Here is a 13,386-nt window from a genome sequence, read left to right as displayed (position 1 = left end):
CAAACACTCCTTGAGCTCTGGCAGGCTTGAGGCAGTGACCACTGCCCCGGGGAGCCTGTCCCAACCTGTCCTTTTGGATGAAGAACCTTTTCCTAATACCACTTTGCTGCCCCTCCTTTCCTTTATGACTCGCTGAGCGCTGTCCATGAATTTTGGCCTGTCGTGTTGAACTCTGGGTGGAAGTGGGAAAGCTCGGGAGCTTTTCACAGGTGGGGTTTCTCAAGGTGACACTTGTGCAGCAGTTCACACTTGGCTCAGTTCATACTTGGAAGGTGCACAGCTGCAAAAGCTGTAGGTGGGCTCCTTTAACATGGAAGAAGAGGAAGGTGGAGGAGCCAGGTGAAAGGAGATGCTGTTTTGCAGCTGCCCAGAGCACAGGGGCTTCCCTGAGTCTGGATTCCCAGCACACTGCGCAGGCTGCAGCCTGGAGGAGTTGGAGAGGGGGACAGCTGAGTGATTTCACTCCTCCTCACAAAAGTCTGGGAGCAAATGAAATGGATGAGAGTTGGTTGTGATGATGTAACAGCACAAGGATTTGGCAAAAGTTTGCACAGAGGTTGAGGAAGGCAGTTTGCATTGGTTTTAATTGGCATTAGTGTTGCACAATATCACAGGGCAGAACTGACCAGCTGGGGTTACAGGATATTTTCTGGCTGTAACAGTTCCAGCTATTGCACATCACTTTACACTCTGTCAGACCCTTCACACAGTCCCTGTCCAAAAATCCTGCTTCTATCTCAAAAAGGCACTAACGATCAGAATGACAGCTTTACTGCCATCTAAAATTGCCAAGAAATGACAAAGAGCATCCAGTAAACCTGCCACTTATTTTCCACAGCAGTTTTAACACTCAGAATATATGAACACTATGTTAACAGTATCATCTCTTGCAATCAGCCTTATTCATGAGGACATACAGGCTTCTTTCAGAAAAAGGTCACTCCATAAATCATTGGAACTGTGCTTCTTTCAGATAATAGATGAGCCTTTACTTTATTGGTGATGTATTTTTATTACCCTTCTGGTTGCACCAGCTGGATCTCTAAGAAGGCTTTTGCCATATCCCTGCTCCCTCACTGTTTGTTCCAGTGAATATACGCAGAATAAAGGCACAATCACAAATTCTGTGTTCCCAGTAATCCTGGGCAAATAACTCAAATGCATCGGAATATTGTGTATTAGTAATGCAGTGATGAAACTCATCTAAATCTTGAACCTGCAAGTGTTTTCTTCTCAAGAAATTTATGAGACAAGTAGTTTTGTTAAGTACTGGTGATCCTCCACTGGGTTATGCTGGGCAGAGACAAAGGATGCAGATAAAAAGCTTTTTCCTTCCACTGTCCGCGTAACAAGAGATTTCCAAGTGCTCATTTTACTTCCCAGCATAAACCCCCTCTGACTCTGCATCACATCACCTAAACCCCTACATGTTCAACAGGAGATAAGGATGAAGTCAACCTAAGGACTGTCAGCTCTGAGAAGGAGACAGGATATGGCAGGAGGTTATCCTGGTTTGCACAAAAATACCCTGCTCTGGTTTGTTAATCAGCTCTGACAGCAGAAAGAAACGGTGCATCCCTTCTGTAGCTATACATTACATCCCATACATATATGAGCTGAAATGCCTAGAATAAACCCCTTGGAATTAGGTAATATTTAAAGGAAATGTGTCAGATTTAGTCATTTGAAAGCAGTTCTCTGCAGTTCCTTTGTGCAACTGAGCTCATAAAAAATTGTCACTCAAGCTTGTGCGTTAGTGCTATTCTTGTTACTCTCAAGGGTCTCCTTTCTGTGATAACAAAAACGCAGAATTTTTCCTGATCTTCCCCTGAGTATGTGAAGAGTTCCTGCTTTGCATGGGCTGTGTTTTTGCAGGCAGTGGATCACACTGACACATTATAATTGAATAATCCTTTGACCATCCAGAATCTTTCAGTCAGGCAATGGGAACTGCAACTTGGAATGGCTGTACCAAACTGTAAAATTTAAAAAAAAATTATCTAATTTATTTATAAAATTTTTAAATAATCAGACATTGTCTGTGTTTCTATAGTAGCCTTGGCTTGACTCATATGAAGGTCTAAACATCTTACTGTGCTCTGACCTGCATAAACTTCTAAATTTAGATGTATTGGCATACCTTTCTAATATGATCCTCCTAATTATTTGACTTCTGTAAAGTGTTTAGCTTTAAACTACGTTTACATCTGTGCTTTGATTTGAGCTCCAGAGCATAAAGAATTGCAGTTTTCTTGAAACAACTGCTTTTCCAGCTGTTTAGTCCAGAACTTGAATTGAGCTCTGCCCAATCATTCAGATTTTAAGCAGTGCTTTGAGAGCAGCTGTCAAAGCCCTCATCCATGAGGAGGTAAGTCATGAGATAATGGGCAAAATACTGCTATGGCTGGCACCACCAGTGGGTTTAATTAGTCTTTAAACAATCAGAGTTAACAGCTTCTACAAAATCACGATGCACCAGCAGGGTAGGAAGTCCTGCCAAGTATAAATATTGTTAAGTTTGTGGATGAGTTTCAGTGGTGTGTGATCTCCCTGTGTGCTGTGCACAGCTCACTCAGTGCTGCCATGCAGACACCAGGGCCAGCTCTGCTGCCATTCCCTGGGGACACACAGGTGAATGTCGCCAGGGGCTCATCTCTGCACACAGCCTGCCTTCACACTCACAGCCTCCTGATGTGACACCAAGAAAAATCAACCCAGTCCATGCCCTCGAGTCTCCAAATACACAAGCTGATTTCTCTGCAGTCCTTTGCTCCCGATTTTATAAATCTCTTCTTCCCTTGACTGCGTGCTCTGTGACTGTATTAGCACCTGCCTCTGCACTTCTTAGGCTCTCTATTTTCCTATCATGTCATGGATACGTGAGTCATCTTATTTGTGATCTGCTGAGCTGAGTGAGAGTCATAGTAGAGTTGTGTGCTTCAAGGCCATTAGTAACGCAGCTAAAACTTGCATAATATATTCTTCTGTGTCTAAATCCCTGAGAGATTGAGTAACTGTTTTCTTTTTCACCCCAAGTGACTATGCAACTGGATGAGTCACTGCTGTTATGATAGAAGGAATTGTAATCTCTGTGTCTTTCCAGTTCTGTTTGGCCAGAAATTTATTTTATTGGACACCTTTGTTCAATATCCTCTAAGTCTTTATATGTCACCAGAGACCTTTTCACTCTCTTCAGTTCACTTAAGATCATGTGCTCTGGTCTGGAAACTGCATTAGTTTAGGTTATTGGTGAAACAGATGGAGAAAAATGTTCACCTTAATCTAATACCCTGGAATGATATTACTGAGCTCTTTCATCTCCTTGTTTATGGAAGCATTTGTGAAACTTAAATGTATTGAAAAGTATTTAAATAAAATTAAATAAAAGCTTATATAAAAAAACTCATTACAATAAAACATAAACAGAGATAGATTGGAAGGAATATTTTGCACAAAAGATCTGCAATGACATCTGTGAATGAACCATGGAAGGCACTAGCAACAGATGGCTGGTAAAAAGGAGGAGGAAGCGAACAGTTTCATGATAGGTGAATGTGGTACATTCACCTATCATGCAAACAGCACAGGGCCCCCAGGGGTGCAGGATCTGACCCAGATGGGGCTGGCACTGTTGGATCAGCCCCAGCCTAGTGCTGATGTGAGCGGCTTCTCCCTGTCCTGGAGGAGCCTTGGAGCCAGAGTCATTGCTGGAACTGGCACCTTCCCCCATCCCAGCTCAGCAGAGCCAGCACCAACCCCTGCTCCCCTGGCAGAGCTGAGCTGGGCTCACCTTTGGTGCTGGAGCACCTCAGGCTGTGCAGGACCAGGCTCTTAAGTACCCACTTCAGGAGGGAGTAGCCACAAAGCAAGTAATCTTCCACTTGAGCATTGCCAAAGCACACTTATAAATGTTGCAGAGTTTATAGTTTCAAATGGTTTCATGCCTTCTCCTTGCTTGATATATTGTCTTTTTATTAAGGCAGGATTTATTTCCCCTGTCTCGGTGACCCCATCTCTCCCCTGAGAGCCTGCACTGAAATCCAGCTGGCCAGCCTTTGTGTATCAGCAGAACAGCTTCTAGTGAAACAACAGGGGGAGGAAAAGTCAGGAATTTCTTTATTTAATCCTGCCTTGAGCAGCAATGAGTTGTGTGGCTTTAGGTGAGCCACAGGACTATGTGAGTCAATATGCAATATGAGAAAATGGGCATATCCCAGACTCATGGCAGACTCTGTTCATTCATCTTTAAATTCAGCTTAAAATCCTATGAGTGCCTGACCCATTTTTTTTTTTCCTTGCACTAAAAAGAGCAATACAAAATCATACTGGCCATGATAATTTCTCTTAGCTGAAGATTTTTTTCCCCTTCTTTTTCATTGTCCCCGCACTGCTGCTTTCCAAGATGCTCTGAAGCCAGTGAAATAGTTCTTTCTCATAAATCTTTTAAATCATGTAAATCCTCCCAGCGTACCAGCTGACATTTCAGATGTTGCATTTTTGCATTTGTGCCAGGAAGCTTTGAGCATGTTACAGTTGCTTATGTTGTTATATTTTTTTAAAGAAGGCAAAACAGTTCCTTCCTCTTGTGTCTCCAGCAGAGACTGTTTCTCCTTGAGAAAGGAGTTCACATGATCATATAGATGCGTCAGATAAATCCCTTCCCACGTTTGATATTTGCTAAGTTGAATGATTGTTATTCCAAAGCCATAGCTGGGATGGTTATGTGATTTAACATCTCCAGAGCACTTTTTTCTTCTATTCACAAGCTTTAAAGAAATTGTCTAAAAACTAAAACCTTAAACTTAGAAAGACTCAGTAACCAAACACTCTCAGCTGTGTTATCTTCACAAATATTTCTCCCTGTTTGTTTGTTTAAAGTTGGCCAAGAGTTCCAGAAATACTTTTAAGATAACCAAAATGGGCATCCAGCTCAGAAAGGAACTCTGTATTTAGAAAGTCTGAAATACTGCTGGTGTGGGGTGGCTGTGCTGTTAACTCTTTTCTGGTTGTTCTGAACCTCTGTGGCATTGGGGAATGAGTCATGACATTCTTCTTTATCTAACTGTTTTTCCTATCCCAGATGATTTAGAAGCAAAAGTGCACTGGGGAAGTCTAATAATACAATGCCATGCTAGTCACATCTCTGGGTTCAATAGAGCTGTTGCCCAAGAGGGTGTAAATCAAATGGTTTGCAGAAAGTAGTGCAGGGCAAGAGCTGACAAGGCTCAGCATTCACAGCATCCGTGTGCACTGGGGGCAGAAACAGCCACAATCTTAATCCTGGAAGGGAAGGAAGGGGAAGAACTGAGGGCTGTGTGTTGGTTTATCAGGGGATCTTACAACCAGCTTCCTGCTGCAGAGCACACTTGAGAAAGCTGAGCTGCAGATGCACGCAGCCGTTTTACAGCGTGTTGTGTTCCTGCGAACCTGAGCGTGTCCGTAGGAAACCAAAGCAGGTCACCGTGCTCAGCCTGACGTACCCAGGTGTTTCAGTGGCACAAACAGTCATTTCCCCCTGGTACAAATAATAGCTCAGTTCTGACTTTGTTGGCTTTTTGAGATAATGGCAGAAATTTCTTCAGACTCTACAGGATGACTTAAAATTTTTAATTAAAAGGCATGCTGGTATAACTGTATTTACTACCTTGTTTTTCAGGGCTTGTGCAGAACCCAATGCCTGGACAGGCCCACAGTACAATTCTAGTGGATATCTTCTTTTCAAAGCTGTTTTTTATAAGTATTTTGTATCATTACAGTCTTCAAACAATTTGATGCAAGATCCATCACAGCAATGCCCCTGTGTGTTTCAGTGTATGCCACACTAACAGTGGGTTCTGGCTGCAAGAACTGAGCTCTCCCTCTAGCCAGTGAAGGTGGACAGACAGGATGAATTACTCCCTGATACCTGATCTACCACCGTTCCCTTAGTCCTGTCCTCTATTTACTGCCACGGGAACTTTGATGTCTTATTTTTAGATGAGCTTTTGTGGTTTTAAAATTGAAGTCTGATTGTAACTGGATATTCATTTCAGTGAAAAAAAATAGCGTGGAAAACTTGACACATGCTGGTCAGCAAGAAACATGCTGGGCACTGGGAATCTCAACTCAATTACCTGTCTCTAGGGTTTCAAATTTGCTTAGTGTTTTATGGTTAGGCACCAGCTGATGTGAAGATGTTGCTTAACTGAAGAGTCATTATTTACCATTAATAAAACTGATACCATGACAAATTCCTTATGGCGTAGATGTGCTATCATATCTTGGCAACGGTAGCAGAAGAAATTATTCTGCCTGGCTTGCAGGCTTGTCTTCATTGTAAAAAGAAAAATAATGAGGCTGTAATTACCCAGCTTGGAACTAAACGAACCCAACAGAAAGTGCTGAATGATTAAAGATGACTCCTAACTGCTTCCCAAATGTGGATTGTGTGGATACCATCACTGACAGTGCCAGCTCCTGGCTCTCACTGGGCTGGATCCATGGCCAGCAGGCACAGCTCAGTTTGGACTGTGGTGGTGTCCCAGTTTGAAGCACCGTGGAACAAACAGTGGTAAATATTCCACAAACCTTGCCAAAAATGACCTGCTTACGTGAGGAAGTCAGCATGCAGCAAACTGGGATGAAATTCAGAGCCCACAAACCCCTCCATATTGTTTCTTAGGGTAAGGAACCCTATCATGTACTCATTTACTCTAAAATAATAATTATTTTGCATGTGGGAATCACACACTTCTCCCTCCAACATCCAACATTTCAATATCAAATTTATCAGGTTTTTGTAATTCTGCATCTTAATTTTATCTAATAAACTAGTAGATTAAAGAGTCTGTTTTTCTCTCTTATGCAAATAAAGATGGGAAAAGCAAGTCTGTTTTTCTATTAATTCTAGTTCTCAGTTTCATACAATTTCTTGTTAACCAGTAACACAACATCTAGCAGACTTACTTCCCAAATTAGTTTAGATACTGAAAATCTGGTGACTTATTGTCTTCAGGACAGAAGTGGTGTGCTTGGTGGAGCTCTTGGAGAGATAGGGATGAACTTCCCCTGCAATGAAGAGGCATAAAAGAATGTTTCCTGGTGCCTAGCTGGCTACATTCTTGTTCAACTCATCCTTGAAGACAGATGATATTCAATTATATTATTAATGATAAATTACAGTGCCTGGAGACTTGGATAAATAATAACTAAAAAGGGCCTCTTAGCTACAATAAAGTGGATTTTCCCTCCTGGTCACTCAGTTTGAGCCCTCTTTCCTGCAGGAAAGCAGGTAGTGCTACTTCTTTGTTGACCTGCAAGATCTCCTGCTGGTTGCCATAGAGATGGAGAGCTGAGGCCCTTTTGTGTAACAGTTCTGCACTGCAAATGCCTGTTTGGTACCACGTCCCCTTTTAGCAGCTCAGCCCTGGCATGGGACACGTGCACTGTCCAGGGTGTTGTAGAGGCTTCTCCCTGGAACACGCCTGTGCAGGGTGGGCAGCACATCAAAGGGGGTTCAAACAGAGAAATGTGTCTGCCCTTACAGAAATAACAGCACAACTGCCACACTGATGGCTTGCTGCATGCCTGACAGGTCACATCACTGCCACCACTGCTGTGTGAGTGAGGAGCCATTGGGCACCACAGCAATTTGGGCAAATGGTGCTTTGGGTGGTGACTGGCATTTACTTCTCACTCAGAGGGCAAGGAACCAGTTCCAAACACAGAATTTAGATCAAATACAACTGAAAGTATCTGGCCCAAGACAGCCTGGATGCTGGCTTTTATTCAAGGGTCTTCTGCAAGACCTCCCTGTGAGACATCTAACTTGGGGACAGTGTGGAGCTAAGAATTTAACATATAGCTCCAGAAAGCTGACATCTATTTGAATGCTATTGCTAGATTATTCTTGCAATGGATAATCTGATACTTTGTCAGGCCAAGTTTTACAAAGCTGAGAGCTTTACAATTGCTTGAGAGATGTTATAAAGAGAAATTATTTAATCCACAGAAGTGAGTAGCAACAGGGGTCTGTATGAAAACATTTAACTCTGTCTCCAAAAAGCCATAATCCTGCATAAAAGTGAAAATTGTACACCTGTCCAGGAAAACCCAGCCCGACTTGGGGAGAAAGTAAGAATCTGAAACAAATATAGTGAACTAGGAGAGTAAGAGGAACCCTTTGAAAACTGGAAACCCTGGAATAACCATAAGGGAATAGTCATGACAGAAACAGCAGTACATAAAATACTTGTCAAAGCAGCAGGGAGTGAAATAGGCCATGATTAGGTGAGGAAGGTCTGTCTGCTGGCACAGACCCACGAGAGCATCGGGCCATCCATCTGTGATGGCCATGGAGGAGCTCCTGTACCAGAGCAGACATGGTTAATGTTCTGGGCTGGGTAAAAATCTGTCCTGTAGCAGTCATTTAGCTGTTTGTCTTTCCAGCAGACACCTGCCAGAAGGAAATGATCATACAGGTACCTCTTTAACTTTGTCTGTCTTGGCTATTTAAAGGAATAAGATTTCTGAGTCTGGGTCTATGCCTTATGACCTACTGCTTCAGTAGGGAAGGAGCAGGGATCTCAGACAGACACAACTCACTGAGAGCTGATGGCTCTGCCTCCTGGCAAATCCCATGCCCCACAGCATCCTGCATTCCTCCCAGGAGCCAGCACTCTGCCCACAGCTGGTAAGGAAGAACAGGGCTCAGCCACTGTGTCCACACTGGGGTGGCAGAGCCCTTGTCTGGGCCACCCAATGCGCAGGGCAGCCCTGTCACCACATCTTACACCTCCCTGTGTCAGCCACTGCACACCTGGGCAACACTGAAACCCAGGGCATGCTGCCAGCACAGTGCTGGGAGCAGAGGGCTGTGTGCAGGGCCCCAGGGAAATGCTCCCAGGTCAGCAGCCAAACCCTGTTTGTATTTGATGTACATTCTTGGCACAAACAGAATATTTTGTTCTCTGACCAGAACACAGAGCTCTTCTCATGGAGCACTGTGAATTCCTGCTGCTCTCAGACAAAGTCACAGTGATGCTGCACCTCCCTGACCTCAGGGTCTGTGGCCTTGGGAAGAGCTAGAATAGATAAATGGCACCATGTCTGAGGGCATGGGAGAGCACAGGACACAGAGCAGCCTTGCTGGGCTCATCGTGCCTGTTGCAGTGGTCAGCTGCTTCTCAAGAATGCATCTGGTTACTCGTACTCCCTTAATCATGGAAAGCAAGGAAACTTGACAAGAGGTTTTTTATTTTTTCCCAGCCAGAGGTAGAGCATGAGTGTATATGGTGAAGCCTGAAGGTTGAAGTCCTTTAACTCACACAGAGGATTAATAACACGAGTTGGAGCTCTCACTGTTCCAGAGCAGGAGTCATCTTTGCAGACTTTGTGGAATAAAGTCATATAAAAGTCCATTTAGCTGATAGCACAAGTTGGAATCAAAATATTTACTTGTCTGCTGCACATGGGCACCAGGAATCCTTGTCTGGTTGACAACCACCGGTGAACAATCAGCTGTTGGCTGGGTGGCTCTGGCATGAATTAAACACTGACAGAGATGACTATTTGCTTCTCATTTATCCCTTTATCAACAGGGAGAAGCACAGCTGCCAACTCAGCCTGCTCCTTGATTTCTTCCAGCTTCACTCTCTGTCAGAATCAGAGGGACAAAGGGAAGTACCTGTTTGTGGACCTCGGGACATCTCCTGCTTACCTGCCAGTAAGACCTGAGCAGTCAGTCATGATCAGTTTAAGCAATTCCTCCCCTACTGCACCTTCTCATCCTGACAATAATTTTTAGCTTTTTCTGTGTATCTGACCCTTCCTAGCAAGCAGGATGAACCTATTTAATTAACACTTGCATGTTCTTCCCCCCTCTGAACACACTCTGAGCTGACAGAGACTATTCACGCTGTGTCCCAGACAAGAAAGCTTTTACCACAAGGGATGATTTTCTGATGAAGCATGTGCTGGATGTGTGACCTTTGTGGGTTTACACTGGAGAAGCTTCTGGAGTCCTTTTGACAAACAAAGCCCTGACCAAGCAGGATTTATGCATGTTTTGTAGCCTTTGTGCCCTGAACCAGCAGCAGTGCTTGCTCCTATCAGCAGCAGGTAAAGTGCTTCTTATTGAGAGTGTGTGAGGGACTTTGGAATGGGCTGTGGGACCCCTTGGGAAAAACGTGGTGTAGGCAGTCTGCCACTCCCTGGGGACTCTGGCTTGCCATGAGATCTGAGTTGGAGATCCGCTTGTATTTGTTTCAGCTGCAAAGAGGTAATTGTCAACTGACTTCTTTCTTTTGCTGTCAAGTGACTTCTTTTGCAAGAGCCTTTGGACAGAAAGGATTTTGCAGAAATGAAAGATGAGAAGGTGCATGTCCATGATGAGCTTCCACCAAAGCCTTGGAACTGGGCTTTGGGGACCATTAAACACAAAATTCATTTTTTTTCTAAACTGAAGCGGTTCCCTAGGGAAAAATGAAAAAGCTGAAGACTCACACATATCTAGCTGGGACAAACCTTTTGGAGGTGTTTGGCACAGAGGCAGAGGAGATAAGGTCAGTGGAAAGAAGTGGCCGGGAAGGGGGAAGGGATGAGCTCGTGGAGTGAAATTGCCCAGAAGCAAAGCGCAGCCACTCACTTTGCAATGAAAAGCTTTATCATCTCTGCACAGATTAGTGCAGCTAAAAATAGCTTCAGCTCAAAGTAAACAGTTTTCTGAGTGTGCTCTGCCCTGCTGGAATGCCAGCCCTGCACAGAGCCACCATGCCAGCAGCCACAGCCGTGTCCCCACAGTCCCAGTGCCCAGAGGGGCTCCCCACAGCCCTGCTCAGCCCTGCCCGTTAATAGGGGTGACCCTGGAGGGGGGTCACTAATGAGTTTAGCCTCATTACAAGCTTTTTTGTGTTTCACTTGTTGAACCTTTCTGGATGAGCAACTTCTATAAAAACAAAATGGGTCTGAACACCGGGTAATTCATTCAGACATCCCAACACCCACCCTCTCTTCCCTAATCAACAGCAAACTGTGTCCCTCCCTTGACAGCAAAAAGAGTGGCTTGTCACTAAAGCTGCTTTTACTTGTTGGTTTTTCTTCTCATGAATCTCCAAGTGAAGCTGTTATTTGATGGCTTCAGTTATCCACTCTTGCCTTGGGGAGCCCAGCACATCAGTGAAATATGTTCTGTGGGTTTTTTTTTTTTTTTTTTTGGATCAAAAATAGTTTATTTATTTAGAGTATTTATTTTATGGGAGGAAGTCTAGAAAAAAAACAGGTTGTCCCATTTTTTCCATGCGTATCTTGTGCCATTCCACATTTCCTTGCAATCTTGATGACATCAAGTGACACGGAGACCTCAATGCCTGGGAAATGCAGGGGAAGCTGCTCTTACGTGGGCAGGCTGCGTGCTGCACCGGCGACTGCCACCGCGCTGCTCTAGCCCTGCCAGCACGGGCTTCTCGGGACAGCCAGGCTCAGGCTGTGAAAACATTCGGGTCAGAGGCAGGTCAGATCCCTCTGAAGTGACAGCCTGTCTCCTTGAGCTCCACAGCTTCCCGGAGTGCCCTTTGTGCTGGTGGTTTTCCTTGCTGGGGAGGCAGCGTGCAGTCCCACACGGCAGGGCGGCTTCAGGCTGGGCTTCTTTACATCTCACCCTTGGGGATACTCTCACCTCATTTTGACATTTGCCCTCTAAGATTGCTTCGGTTTTGTCCCTCTTCCAGCTAAAGGTTGACAGTCAGCCTGCAGGGCAGCTTCTTGCTCTTCCCTGAGCCGTGCTCTCCCATCCCATGTGGCACCAGAGTAGCAAAGGTGGCACCCACAGCATGGGCTGCCAGCCAGCAGAAGACCATCCTTTCCCTGGGACATTGCTCTCTGCATCCCACTCTGTGGCACAGAACTAAAAAATCCACAGCTCACTGCAGACCAACTGCAAGGTCAAAAGCAGCAGAGCCAAACCTCCAGTTGTCCAGAGTGGTAATGGCATCACCATCGATCCTGGGCCATGCAGGACAGCACAGTAAGAGGCAGATGGATACAACAACCTCACCAAAACAAACATGTGAGTAAAGCAGGGGCCACTAAAGGCTGATGGCTGCAGCTGAGTCAGTCAGCTCAAGGCTGTGACACCACCCATCTCACAGGGTGAGCCAGGCCAGGCGGCTCCAACATCTGCCCATCACCTCAGGATGAATGGTGCACAAAGCAGCAGGACAAGAGATGGTGAGCATGAGCAGCAGCTAGAAGTTAGGGTGCATTATTGAAAAATGTCAGCTTTTGCTTAGGAACAGGAAGACTGAATACACTGAAAGCCATGCATTTTTATCCTAATAGATAAGGCTAAGATTTCAGGCAAACTTTTTGGCATCATGGGGGTGCCACCCCTTCTCCCACTTGGGAAAAAAAAAAAAAAAAAAGCAATCTATGTAAAAAATGAAACTGCATTTTTTACTTAAAAAGAGTTTTGATGGAAAATGTTTGAGTAGTCCTTGCAGGGGCTGGTGTTAGATGAGAAAGTCACTGTAAGGACACACAAGTGTGTGCAGAAAAGGATGGACTTTGTGGTAGATGCTTTGGGGCGTTTGTTTCCAGGACCACACACAGGATTGGGAGCTTTGAGCTGGACAAGACACGTCTTAATTTAGCAGTACAAACACTGAGTCCCTGGCTTTCCAAAGGACTTGGCTGTTGCCATTGTTCTTTGTTGTCTGCTCTGCAATGGCACTGGCCACTCTCTGCCAAGGAAATGCCTGGGTAACTGGGGTAGCACTTGCATTCTTACCAGACTTAGCCTCCAAACCCTGTGGTCCAAGTGTTAGTGTGAAGCTATAACCTTTTGGATCCTTTTCAAATGTAAGCTGGAGTAAAGGGAAAACTGCAGCCTTGGCCAGACCAGCAGAGCAGTCTCCTGAGGCTGTGCTGGCCCTCCTCCCTCCCTGGCAGCTCATGAAGACAGGCAGGGCATTGTGGTGAGTCCCTTACTGCTACTTTTGGGTGAGCAGCAGCAATGTGTGACTCAAAACAGCTGGAGAGAGATGAGTTCTGCCAGGCAATGCACCTCAGGAAATCAAGTGGGCTTCTTGGGGCTGCTTCTGAACTGAAACTGAGTTGAGTCAGGAGGCTGCACCAGGTTGGTTTAGGGATGCACAGAGCATGGGTGTGTTTTGCTCCACTGAGGTCCACTCCCCTTCATCTGTGCCACAGTATTGTCATCAGGGTGTTTCCTGTGCTGCTTGCTGCTGTTGTTGGTGTTTTTATCTCTTCCTCTGATCCTGTGGGTATCTTTCACAGCAACCACCACGTTTTTGGCCACACACAGATCTGGCTGGAGGTGATGGCAGCAGAGGTGGAAAAGGTCCAAGTGTGCAGGGTGGTGCCGGGGTGGGAGGAGAGGCTGATGCTTTT

This window comes from Haemorhous mexicanus, chromosome 18 (assembly GCF_027477595.1).
Source record: "Haemorhous mexicanus isolate bHaeMex1 chromosome 18, bHaeMex1.pri, whole genome shotgun sequence".
NCBI lineage: Eukaryota > Metazoa > Chordata > Aves > Passeriformes > Fringillidae > Haemorhous > Haemorhous mexicanus.
Note: the sequence above shows the minus strand (reverse complement) of the source record.